Genomic DNA, 13,299 nt, shown 5'->3' on the forward strand with positions numbered 1-13,299 from the left:
CTTTAATCATATGTGAGGGGTGATCATCCAAATTGCTCTTCTACACATGCTGCAAAACCCTGGGGTCTGGTAGCACATATAGAAGAGCAATTCAGATTCTCAACACACACACCCCACTCAGTTTAAAGGAAGTGCTGAGAATGCATCTTTTAATGATTTCGGGCTGGGCGCATTCTCACAGCAGCCGCAACATGATGACGTGTAGAGTCTGCTGCTGTTCATTTGAACTGGCCCACTGTGATGGGAGAAACTGCATCTGTAGAACTTCTCCCTTCCGCAGAACTCTTAGAGACAGAATTCCTGTTTCATTTTTTTGTTTTCAATGCCTTACCCTGGGAAATTATCCATAAGATTGCTGGATCCTCCCAAAACAGCACCTTGCAAATCAGGTGAGGGGAGATGTGGAGGGCTGATTCTCTTCAGAAACAACACCCAGTATATCTCTAAAATAATTACCTGTGTTTCTTTACTAGCTAAGAAAAAGAGTGTTCTTGTTCAGCAGGTTGGATACATTAATTCATTCTTGTTTTCTGGATAGGACACTGTGTCACTCAATATCTCTCTGCTCCCAAATACAGGCACCACACCCAGCCACACGCCCCACTGGGGTTCCACACCCTCCATTTCTTCCCTGTCAGGAAGTGCTTGGTTAGGCCTCACCTGACAAGCCCATCAGAGGCAGGCCTGCCCTCGGCAGCGGGTCTGAAAGGTTCTTTGTTCTGCCTGGGCAATTATATCTGAGAGAGGGAATAAAAATGTGTTGAAAACTCCTGACTGAAGGGCAGCCTCTCACTACTCATGAAGGCTTTGAAACAAATAACCCAGTTCAGATATAACAGTGAGTACTTTGTTCCCCTTGGTGCTCCTGCGCTCTCTGGGGCTGGTTCCCCCACTGCCTCGCAGGAGCCTATTTCAAGCGCTAACCTGGGATAATCAGCTGGCGATAAAACAGGCCTTGTACTTTGCAAAAGTCAATAACAAGGCAAAGAACATCTTGAAACATTCTTGCTCATATGCTGCTGGAACCAAACTGTACAGGGGGATTACTAGGACAAACACATTCCTTCTTTCTTTTCCTCATCCCCCGTCAATTTCATAGATGAAAAAGCTGTCTCCTCACTACATGTCACGAGTTTGTACCTAATAACTGGAGTAGGCTATAGTGTTACAAGACAGCATCATTTGGGAATGTAGCATTCACCCTGAGCATTGCAAAAAATCCTCTTTGCTAAGCAAAGCAGGGTCTGCCCTGGTTTGCATTTCTTTGGGTTACTACATGTGAGCACTGCCTGCTGTAAGAAATTCCCCCAAAGGAATGGAGCCGTAGCTCAGTGCTAGAGCATCTGTTTGCATGCAGAATGTCCCAACTTCATTCCCTGGCATCTCCAGGTGGGGCTAGGAGAGACTCCTGTTTGAAACCTTAGAGATCCACTGCCAGTCAGTGTAGACAATTGTAGTGAACAGTCTCCCCTCCTTCTAAAGAGTTAACCAGAAGTGAACCCTTGTCTTGAGTGACATGCTGGTGACCTACAGAGATCACCCAATCAGCCACCGAGGGGGGCCTAGAGAGCTGTTGCTGGGAATTCTGGGAACAAGGAAGGAAGTTCTGGGCTGGAGGTGCACAGGTGGCCATGTGGCCATGGAGGCTGGCTATAGGATAATAACTCTACAGATCCTTGAAAGACAGGAGAGCAGGAATCTTGAATTCTCATCAGGAGTTTGGTGAGTTCAAGGCAAGGAGCCAGGCTTATGGCTTTGGGAAGTTTAGCACAGCAATAGCAATAACACTTACATTTATATACCACTCTATAGCCGAAGCTCTCTAAGCGGTTTACAATGATTTAGCATATTGCCCCCAACATTCTGGGTACTCATTTTACCGACCTCGGAAGGATGGAAGGCTGAGTCAACCTTGAGCCCCTGGTCAGGATCGAACTTGTAACCTTCTGGTTACAGGGCGGCAGTTTTACCACTGCGCCACCAGGGGCTCAGCATAGGGAACAGTTTGTTTAGTCAGACTTTCTGTTAGGGATGTTATATTGCTTTCTGTATGCGTGCTCTGCATATTCTGAATAATATTCAATTATGTTGCAGGTAAACTATAATTACCTGCAACGTAATTGAAATAAGAAACACTTGTTTCAATACACCTAGGGCATTGCAAAAGCCTCTGTAAACATTTAAGCATGCATTAAGACAACCTATTTTTGTAATCCTACTAAGTATTCTTAACTGTATATAAAAGCTGTGAAAGCCTCAGATGAAGCAGTCTGTAATAATGGAATAGAACTGTTTTTTTAGTTCTTTTATTTTTACAAGCCTCACCGAGTTGGTTTTTAACTCAGGAAAAGGGAGGACCGAAGGGGGGTTTCTCTGGTGCAAACACATCCTCAAACGGTCAGCAGCTATCAGTTTCCTCACCACCCGTAGGCTTGCACGTGGAAGATTTTTTGTACTTGTCCAAGAGCCAAATTAAGAGAGGGTTTTTTTCTGGATAGGAGAAGCCTATCCAGGCAACTTAGCAGGGATGATTCAGCATTTCTTTCCCTCACATGAGCTTGCTCTGAGACAAAGGCTTTAATTCACTACAACAATAATGAGCTAGATGGCCCAATGGTCTGACTCAGTATAAAGCAGCTTCTTATGTTCCTAAATCTCCATATGCACCAAAAAGAGTGGTCATGCAGTTTGAACTGCTACAATCTACCTAGAGGGGCAAAGTACCCACCCTGTATCCTTGAATTTGTCTTCCTCCTTCCTTCTTCTTCCTCCCTTCTTAATTCATGATGACAACAGAAACACAACTATCTGGCAGTTAAAATATTGGGGCATGTCTACATAGCACCTCCCCACACTCCTGATTTAATGTGTATGTGCCCAGCTAGAAAGCTAGCAAAACAAGTCCTTGTAAGACACAAGTATTTTCTCTCTCTCTCTCTCTCTCAATCTCTCTCCTATGCACACAGTGCTGCTATATGCTAAGTTTACTTCATGCCCTACATTAGCCCCACAGCTACTGCCACCTGCTGTGTGGTAAGTGAATTGCTGTCTGACTTATCTGACCTGCCTCAATCTGGCTGTTTTTCCAATTGTCACTCCCAAGAACATGATAAAACCTAGTCATTGAGGTCCACTGCCCCATCAATAATATGCATGAGTTCACTTTGAAAGCAGGTGCCTACACACTCATGGTAGACCAATGTATCTACCAATGTATCCAGCCTCCAGGAAGTTATAATGCCTGCCTCAGACTCTGGGGCAATTGACACACTCATGGCTGCAGCAATCCTGTTCCCACAGTGAGGCACTGGGCATGCATCTGGCCTGCTATGTTTATGGTGCAATGCAGGGATTCTCTATCTTGGGTCCCCAAATGTTGTTGGACTACAACTCCCATCATGTCTGCCAGTGCCACAATCATTACAATGAATTAAGAAGGGAGAAAAGAAGGAAGGAGGAGCAGCTGGGATGGAGTAGAGGCTTATAGGGGGATGGGTGGAATGTTCACTCCCAGGGCTGTGTATACCTTGGGGAGAGCTGGTCTTGTGGTAGCAGGCATGAATTGTCCCCTTTGCTAAGCAGGTTCTGCCTTGTATGCATTTGAATGGGAGGCTACGTTTATGAGCACTGTAAAATATTCCCCTCCTGGCTGCTCTGGGAAGAGCATCTAAGTTCCAAGTTCCCTCCCTGGAGGTTTTTCACACATGGCGTTTCGCCCGCATCCCCTCCTGAATGGAGGCTGCGAGTCCACATATCAGCAGGATTAACCCTGAAGTCCCTGTGAGCTATCAGGGACCAGTACACAGCTTTTCTTTGAATTACTGTTAAAATGTACTGTGCATTCTACCTTGGCCCAAATTACGTCCGGGCTAAAATAAATCCTCTATTTGCGGCAGCTTTTCTTTGAAAACCTGAGCTTTCTTGAATGCCATGGGACTTCTCCTTTGATGTGTAGATTGGCCATTGGCAGTAATTCGCGTTATGTTCTGCTCTGAGAGATTTGCAATTGCAAGCATTGCGGGGAGGGGTTGTGGCAGGTTGGTGAAACTCTGTTCTTCCGTAACCAGCTGTCAAGCTCTCTCATCTCCTCCTCTGTCTCTGATGTGATTGGAACATCTGCTGGTACTCCTCACAACCTCCCCCTGCCTTGGAGGGTCAGCAAGTTGCCTGCCCGCATCTCTGGTCTGCTGTGGGGGGCAGAGCCAGCCCCACTGCTGCTGTGTGACCTCTTTCACTGCTCGCCCTTGTGGGGGGTGATGCCTTTGGAGCAAAGTACCTCTGGGCTGTGAAGACCTCCCTGCATCCCACCTGCCAGCCCGTCTGCCTTCCCTTCTTTGCTCTCGCCCGTAGTGTGTGCCTGTTTTGTTTTTCTGGCAGCTTGCTGGGTCAGATCATGGGCTGGGGAGCAACAGCAGCAGCAGCAGCAGTAGCAGTGATGAAAATCACCGCTGGGGCACACCAACCAGGAGGATGCTGGGGATCGACTCCCCACACTGGGCAAGAATCACATGGATGCAGCCGCAGTAGCAGCAGCGGGGTCCCAAGTTGAAGCAGAGAAGCTTCTGCAGCTATCCTCCCTCGCTGCTGAGGGTCCTGGGCATGCCCTCCCTGACAGGCAACCCACTCTCCGTCCATGCCATCACCCCCCACCAACACCCCTGTCTCACCTGCCTGGCCAGAGAGACTCCAGGAGCACCACCAGATTCTCCAAACATCACCCACCCCCAGCCCAGTCATGCAAGAAATGGAGAAAAAATCCAGAGCAATCAGTAAGAATGCACAAAGGAGAAAGATTGCAGGGAGTGAAGGGGGGAGCCGATGGCTATGTGAACTGTCCATCTAATTCCCCAAATTAAACTGCCTCGAAGCAGCTGCAAAGTAGATTCACTCCTCAGCTACCCTGAGGCATAAAGCCATGTGTGGAAAACCTCCTGGCATCTCCAAGATATGGCTGAGAGATACTCCTGCCTGTAACCTTGGAAAAGCTGCTGCCATACTGGGTAGACAATATTGAGTTAGAAATCAGGGCTGCTCAATTTCAGCCCTCCTGCAGATGTTGGCCTACAACTCCCATCATCCCTGGCTATTGACCACTGTTGCTGGGAATTATGGGGGTTGTAGTCCAAAAAAAGCTGGAAGGCCAAAGTTCAGCAGCCCTGAGCTAGATGGACCAATGGTCTACTCAGTGTAAGGCAGCTTCCTATGTTCCTAAACCTTGAGTGCTGCCATATGTCTCTAAGCCCAAAATGGCTGCCGTAGAAACTGTGAAAGAAGGGCTGTGAGAAATAATATAGAATTTGTGGGGAAACATTCCCAAGATGATGGAAGGTTCCATTCCCTGTGAGCAAAGGAGCCCGGATTCCTTGTGAGACAACATGGGAAGAAGAACAAAAGGGAGGCCGGCTGAAGTAAAGAACTGTCTGAGCCTGTACTCTATGAAGACAGATCGCAACCCATTCCTGCCAAGCTTAAAATCCTGAAGTTGGGGTTACAGGACTTCTGTCCAACAACATTCTCCTGTAGTGAAGCACAGGTGACAATTTATTGTGACAACTTTCATCTTTTGTTTGGTCCTCAGAGATAAATTGCTTTCAGTCTTCCATAGAATCCTGTGCAGAAATTCTTTATGGCATGTCAGTCCCGTATACAGTGGCAGGTTCCATCTTCTCTGCATGGCCAATGGCTACATGTACAGGACAACTATGAGCCTCAAAGGGAGCCAACCAGGGGACCCAGTCAGGCTGATCAGGAACCCTATGGGGAACTGCTTAGCCAACACTTATGAGTAACGTTGCTTGATTCAAATGGATGGGTGACTAGAGAAAATAGTGACCCCGACCGGAGTGTGCATTTATGGGTATTCCCACACCTAGGCCTGGCAGGCAGGGCCAAACTGAAGGCCCGACCCTTACATCTGTTAGGGCACCAGGCAGTTGAGGCATGGGAAAGAGGATGTGGATGCCCTGCGCTTGCTGGTGATTTCCAGCAAAAAATCCCCAGTCGGCTGCAAGGAAGGAGTGATGCTATGCCCAACACCCAATATGATAGATGGTGCCATTTCCTGTGAGCAAAGAAGTCCAGAATCCTCATGATGCAACATGGGAAGAAGACCAAAAGGAAGCAGGGTGAAGTGAACCACTGCCTGAGCCTGTTCTCAATAAAGACCATTTGATTGTAGTTCCTGTGGCAGGTCCCCATCTGTTGCCCTATGATTCCTAGACATCCACCCAGCCACTTTGATGTTGATTGAGTTCCCCACACAGAAGGAGAGAGTCACAGAATACTGGCATAAGGCCGTACATAATTATCCCTGTGCACTAATAATGACAACTCCTCCCCCTACTCCAGACATGATTTGTTAGCTGCCCCATAACAAATTGTTCTCTGAGTGGCTCACAACACAACATTAAAACATCCAATAAAAACACATCAAATCACAACACACACACAATACAAAACAAAACAATTGGTGGTGGTTGTTTTTTAATCAATTTTAAAAAGCCAGAGTGAACAGAAAGGTTTTCACCAGGCATCTAAAAGAACAGTGATGTGCCAGGCGAACCTTACTAGGGGAGGCTGTTCCATAAACAGCCCTTTAATAAAAGATGATGCCCTTTGCATAGGCTTCTCATGGTCTCATACTGAGCCATATGCCGAGAATTGCCTCAGAGGACAGAGCCAGGAAAAAAACTATTGTTGCCCAGGTGAATTCCCACGAGAACAGGAAGCCTTTACAGCCTTTCCTGTTGGAGAGAGTCAATAGACAGTCTAAGTGGGTGAAGCCAGTCCAGTGCACGGGAACCCTTTACAGCCAGCAGTGTACATAGGCATGAGTTCCCAGCTGGACCTGACATCCCCTAAAGGAATTATCTATTGTATGCAGGGGCAGCCCTTTCATGAGGAAAGGTTAGGCGGTCACCTCAGGCGGTGGATTACTGGGGCACCAGCAGGGCAGCAACACACACGCACACACACACAACCGCTGCTGCCACTGTTGGAGCGGCTTTTCAGGATGGTTTATATCCTGAAATCTTGCACGACACACAATGAGAGAAGCAGAGGCAGATAGAAACCTTCCCTCCTCCCTGCCCCCTATACCATTTTCAAAGGTCTCACCAGGTTCCTGGGGCAAGGCAAAATCTGGTGCCTCTCCTTAGAGGCCCCTGTCACAACACCTTGGACCTCCCCTGATTTTAGGTGTGGATATTGGATTTGGACATGTGGATGGACAAGGCATGCAACCATAAACACACAATGCCCCCCCCCCTTTCCACAGAAACATTGAATGACACTGAACATCTGCACAGGGTTTGTGTACAGACAGACAGGTTTATATTTATGCCGTGCTACCCGATAGGGTTCACTTGTTCCACTTCTACGTTTCCATTTCAATGAACTTGGCTCAGCAAAAATGTCCCTTTTGTCAGCCAAAAAGTCTTCCTGATAAACAAGCTTTTCTGGTAAACAATCAATGTGTTTGTTCTTGCTTGTAAGGGTCTTTTTCTTACACTTCCCTTTAATCTGCCTTTACAGTCTGAAGATAAGGGACATGTAAATGCAGCCGCCCTTACACCTATTATTGGCTGCTACTCAGCTCAAGAGAATCAGCAGTGGTGAATGGCGTTCCTTTGTTCAGTCTGGTTTCAGTTGATCTGTCTCAGCCATCGCCACAGCAAAATGGCATTAATACTGTAAGCACTTCCTTATAGCCAAGCATTGTAAAAGTTTACTCTTTTATTTTCCTAGTCCTTTTAAAGTATGGATCTGGGGTTTGGGGTACACTGGAAACCCTCAATACCGGCAAAAGGGTAATAAGGTTCATGGTATCAGCATTCTCATGGCAGTAACAATTTTAAAGGAATATCCCGTAGGAATGTAGGAAGCTGATTTATACCACGTCAAACCACTGGTCCATCTAGCTCAGGCCTGCATAACATAAGGCCCAGGGGCCGGATTCGGCCTGCAGTGACTATTTTACTGGCCCCTAGGTATCCTGCAGCAACGCAGGAGCTGGAAACTGCCTTATAGCACCATCCTGTGCATGCCTTCTCAGAAATATGCCCCATGGTGTGCCCAGTGAACCTTCCTTCCATGTAAGCATGCCAGCATTGCAGCCTGAAAGCAACAACAATTTAGGGAGAGGACTTGGCATTTGTTTGGGACTGGCGTGCACTTCAGGGGCCCCACTGATGGAGCAGGGACAGGATCTGTTCTCTGGCCACTATCTTTGGTTGAAACTATGGGCCCATTGAAAGGGGAAATAGATCGATAGGTAACTAATCATATTCTCATTTTAATGTAATAATGTGCTAAAAATTGACTCGGCCCCTGCATGCCAAGTTGTGGATGGTTCCGGCCCACCAGGGCATTTAAGTTGCGTAGCCCCGATCTAGCTCAATATTGGCTCCTCTAACTGATAGTGACTCTCTAAGGTTTCAGGCAGGAGTCTTTCCCAGCCCTAATCTGGGTCATCTAGGAGAGACCATATTACTCCTGTATTGAAGGAGTTACACTGGCTACCAATATGTTTCCAGGCAAAATACAAGGTGTTGGTCATAACCTATAAAGCCCTAAACAGCTTGGGCCCTGGGTTTTTAAGAGAACGTCTTCTTCGTCATGAACCCCACTGCCCATTGAGATCATCAGGAGAGGTCTGTCTGCATTTGCCACCGGCTCGTCTGGTGGCCATTCAGGGATGGGCCTTCTCTGCTGCTGCCCCGAGGCTTTGGAATGCGCTCCCTATTGAAATAAGAGCCTTCCCATCTCTGACATCTTTTTTAAAAGTCTCTAAAGACACATTTCTTCACCCAGACTTTTAACTGATATTGTTTTGATTGTTTTAATTTTGTTTTTAGAATACTGTTTTAAAATTTTAAATTGTGTTTTACATTTCTTGCTTTTAATTTTTTTTTGTTTTTAATTAATGTTTTAATTTTTAATCTTGTGGTAAACTGCCCAGAGACCTAAGTTTTGGGCGGTGTAAAAATGTGATAGATAAATAAAATAAAATAAAATAAAATAAAATAACTGGAGATGCCAGGGATTTGACCTGGGATCTTCTGCATGCAAAGCAGATGCTCTACCACTGAGATAAGGCCCCATCCCTAGGTTACTGAATTTTTAGGTGAGATATAACTTTTATTCTGGAAGATCAGGCTGGGGGTTGTCCTTGATAGAGATGCTGAAAGCTGTGTTTGTGGGATAAAAGAAAACTACCTTGATTTTTCCAGCCCCTCATCTGAACTACATTGCCTGGAAACATATATTTATAAAATCATATATATGCTGCATCTCAGGTTCTCAAATAAAGTAACTTACAATAATAATTTCAAATATCAATTAAAATAACATAAGGACAGCAGAAGCAGATACAACCGCAAGTTACAAAACCGAGAGAAGATAAATCAGTCAAGATTCAAATCCAAGGCCTGTAAAAATTAAAAACAAACAAAAATGGTTTTAGCTGTGTGGTGAAATGCTGTAAAGGCGAGGACTATAAGGATCTTCAGGGACAGAGAGTCTCTGAGGGTGGGCACTGCAATGGAAAAAGGTCCTTTCTTCCATCCCCACCAACCACACCTCATAGGAACATGGGAAGCTGCCACATACTGAGTCAGACCATTGGTCTATCTAGCTCAGTATTGTCTTGACAGACTGGCAGCGGCTTCTCCAAGGTTGCAGGCAGGAATCTCTCTCAGCCCTATCTTGGAGATGCCAGGCAGGGAACTTGCAACCTAGATGCTCTTCCCACAGCAGCTCCATCCCCTAAGGGAAATATCTGACAGTGCTCACACTTCTAGTCCCCCATTCAATTGCAACCAGGGTGGACCCTGCTTAGCTAAGGGGACAAGTCATGCTTGCTACCACAGGCGCGGGGTGGGATATCCAAGAGGCCCTCCCCCCGAAACACAGTTCTCCATCAACAGGCAGGTTCATACAGGAAGAGGTGGTCCTTCAGATTTCCCAGTCCCAAGTCACAGCTGGCACACCAGTCAAAGTTGGTGAAATGCACCCATGGCCACAGTCGGCCCTTGGACATCCAGGAGTAAGGCCAGGTCCAGGAACACTCCCAAGCTTAAAAGAACCTGCTCTTTTAAGGACAGTGCAAATCCATCCAGAGCTGGGAAACAACTCAATCCCTCTGCCTTGTCTGGATCTAATTTCAGCTTGTTCACCTTTACCCAGTCCATCATCAGCTCTAATAATGAGTATATAAAGCAGATGGGTGGAGTCAAATAGGGAGACAATTGAACTAAAACACAATGTTCTTGTTAGAGTCAAATGACAGTCGAAACTCGGGCAGGGCGGGGGTAGACAGAATTAAAATTTGTTTCTAAATAGTTTCTTTTGGTGAGGGGGGGGTTGCATAAAGTACAAATCTGCAACCCATCCGCCTTCCCTCCCTTGTGATGGCACAATGAAAGCAGAATGTAGAAACATATCACATCTGTGTTTTATTTCTTGCACAACCCTCCCCTTGCCACTCTGCAGGGCTATTCACACGGCCACTGTTCTCTGTTCTCCGTTCCTAGTGATCTCTGTCCACTAGGATTTTGTTTGTGCCTATTGTGTTTGGCTTGTCACAAATGCCAAATGGAACGAAACGTGACCAATTCGTCCTGTTTCTCCCCTCTGTCCCAACCAAAATGCACATTTTGCATTTTAATGGTATTAATGTTTTAATGGTATTTATACAAGTGTTAATACCTTGTACATCCAGCAAGGCAAGTGAAGTGTGTATTTTTTTACTTTATTCCTTACATTCCTACAAAAGCAGCAAATCACAAGGCAAATGTGTTCCTGGCCCATGCGGCTTCAGCCTGTAGGTGAGTCATGGGCCAGGGGTTTAAATGTTAGAATTCCTCTTGATCAAAATGAAAAACAAACAAACAACCCCACACAGAGCTGCACATAGAAAGCTAGCCTGCTAGCCTTCTGTTTTCTGCAAATATGGAGAAGCATCAGCAATGCTACAGTTAAGTTTCTTTCATAAGAGGACGCCACGACTTTTGGTCTTTGCTCCAGAAAACACAGATATACATCTAGTTTTCAGTGGAATTTTTTTATATATACGGGGAACATTCATGCAATTCCCTCCTTACCAAGCAGTTTCACATGGCCCATTGTTTGTGTTGTCAAGCGCAGCTGAAGGTTCATGACCTTGCAATTGTTTTAGTGCTTTCCAGATTGCCCCAGAATAACCCTGCACAAGTTTGCCTCCTGACTCTGAGCTAGACAGACCATTCCGGCTTCAGGGTAGGGCTTGGCAATGAGCCTACAGAACCAAGGCTGTGGTGAATGTTTACCAACAAATAGCAAACTGAGGCATGCACAGAACTATGAGGTCACAATGGGCTTTTCCATGCTTAAGGGCAGACATATCATCATTAACTACAGACAACTTTCAGAGAAAAACTAGCTGGCACCACCCAGCAGTTAGCATATATCATGTGAAGTTAAGTTAGGAGTTATATTTCAGGGTGTGTCTCCTGCTGACTATAAAGAACTGTATTTCCTTTCTCCTTTAAATGTACTGTATTTATCTGAATTCAAGACTAGGTTTTTTCCAAGTTTTTTGATACTGGAAATTAGGAGGTCATCTTAAATGCAGAATCCTGTTCCTTTTGAGTAAATACAGGTATAACCTGTATTTAACATCTACTTTTTAAGGGGTCATCTTAAATTCAGAGTCATCTTTGATTAAGGTAAATATGGATTAAAGGTTGATGAAGACTGCAGTGTATTTGATGTTAGCGATGAGGTAATGTTAGCAAGGATTCAGGTAAATATACAGTTTTGTCTGTGTTGGGCAAAAACTAGAGAAATACATATGTAGCCTCCCAAATAGTTCTGCTTTATTAATCAGTGATGCAGTTAGGACAGGAAGCTTTTGAGCTGCACAGTTTTGATCTGATCCTTTTTTCAAGCAGGAGCACCCTAAAGAGCACATTCTGTGCATTCTGAAAGGGTGCTGTCATCAGGAGTCTAGCCCAGGCAACTTGATCAGGTCAGTGAGATTCAGCTGACATCCTTTTCCAGGAAGAAGCCACTGTCGTGGTCAAGCTGCATGATCTGGGGCCATTACGCAACAAGGAGAAAGCAACAAGGAGAAAGCAAAGGATGGTGGGAGTAAATGTTAGGGGAAACAGGGCCAGCCCACTAATGGGGCGTGGTGAGGCTGTGGCCTCAGGTGGTGGGTTGGCAAAGGTGACAGCAAGGACCACCCTACGCCCACATCCAGCAGTTGTCTCATAATCTCACTGCGCCGCCCCAATCCAGCTCAGGGTAGGGAGAGTGGGGCATGGCATTAGAAGCAGGGAGTGAGTTTGGGCAGGGCCTGGAGAGTTGCAAGACAAGCAGATTGTCTGGACAGCAAGTCAGAAGATGAAGTCTAGGACCTGGCCTGACCTAATATAGGAAGTTTATAGAAACTTTCCAGCCAATCGAAAGCTGCACCATGTGCCTCTTCCTCTAGCTATTCTTTAACAGACAAATCAATGTATAGGTTAAACTTCTGCAATCATTTTTGGCTGCACATTAATCCCTTGTCACAAGTTTAAGCTGTAAAGTCCCAGCGAGACACTTCCTTTTACTGCACCTAGTGGTTTTATTTCTCTGCAGATGCTCTTCTAGTTAACTGTTCTGCTCTTGTTTGTCCAGGAGAGAGTTCCACTAAGGTTGCCAACAGGCCAGGAAAAATAGCTTGGCATGCTCCTGTGCCTTTAACAACTGCTTGATTTGCAGAAATCAGCTTTTCATAAAAACCAAAGAGGAGCCCTGCTGGGTCAGACTAAAGGTCCATCTAGTCCAGCATCCTGTCTCAAATACTGATCATAGGCAATAAGCTTCATAAGAAGTTAAGAACATAAGAACAGCCTTGCTGGATCCAGCCCAAGGCCCATCTAGTCCAGCATCCTGTTTCACACAGTGGCCCACCAGATGCCGCTCGAAGCCTACAGGCAGGAGTTGAGTTCCTTTACTGAATGTCTGCATAACTGATATTCAGTAGTATACTGGTTTGGAACATGGAGGTTCCATTTAGCTAGACTGGCTAATAGATATTGATAGATCTATCCTCCATGAATTTGTCTATCTGCCTCTTTTTAAAGCTATCTAAGCTGGTATGGAGATAAGCATTACCACCTGCCTCTGCACCTGAAGCACCTGTTAAAGGCGGAGAAGCAAGAGGCAGTTAAAAAGCTGGAAGCACTCATCACAGCTTGCTTACTAGATAGAGTTTGTATTCCAGCTTCACAGAAATAAGCTGCTATCTACCCACTCCTACAGTAACAAAGTCTG

Source organism: Hemicordylus capensis, chromosome 4, assembly GCF_027244095.1.
Source record: "Hemicordylus capensis ecotype Gifberg chromosome 4, rHemCap1.1.pri, whole genome shotgun sequence".
Classification (NCBI taxonomy): Eukaryota; Metazoa; Chordata; class Lepidosauria; order Squamata; family Cordylidae; genus Hemicordylus; species Hemicordylus capensis.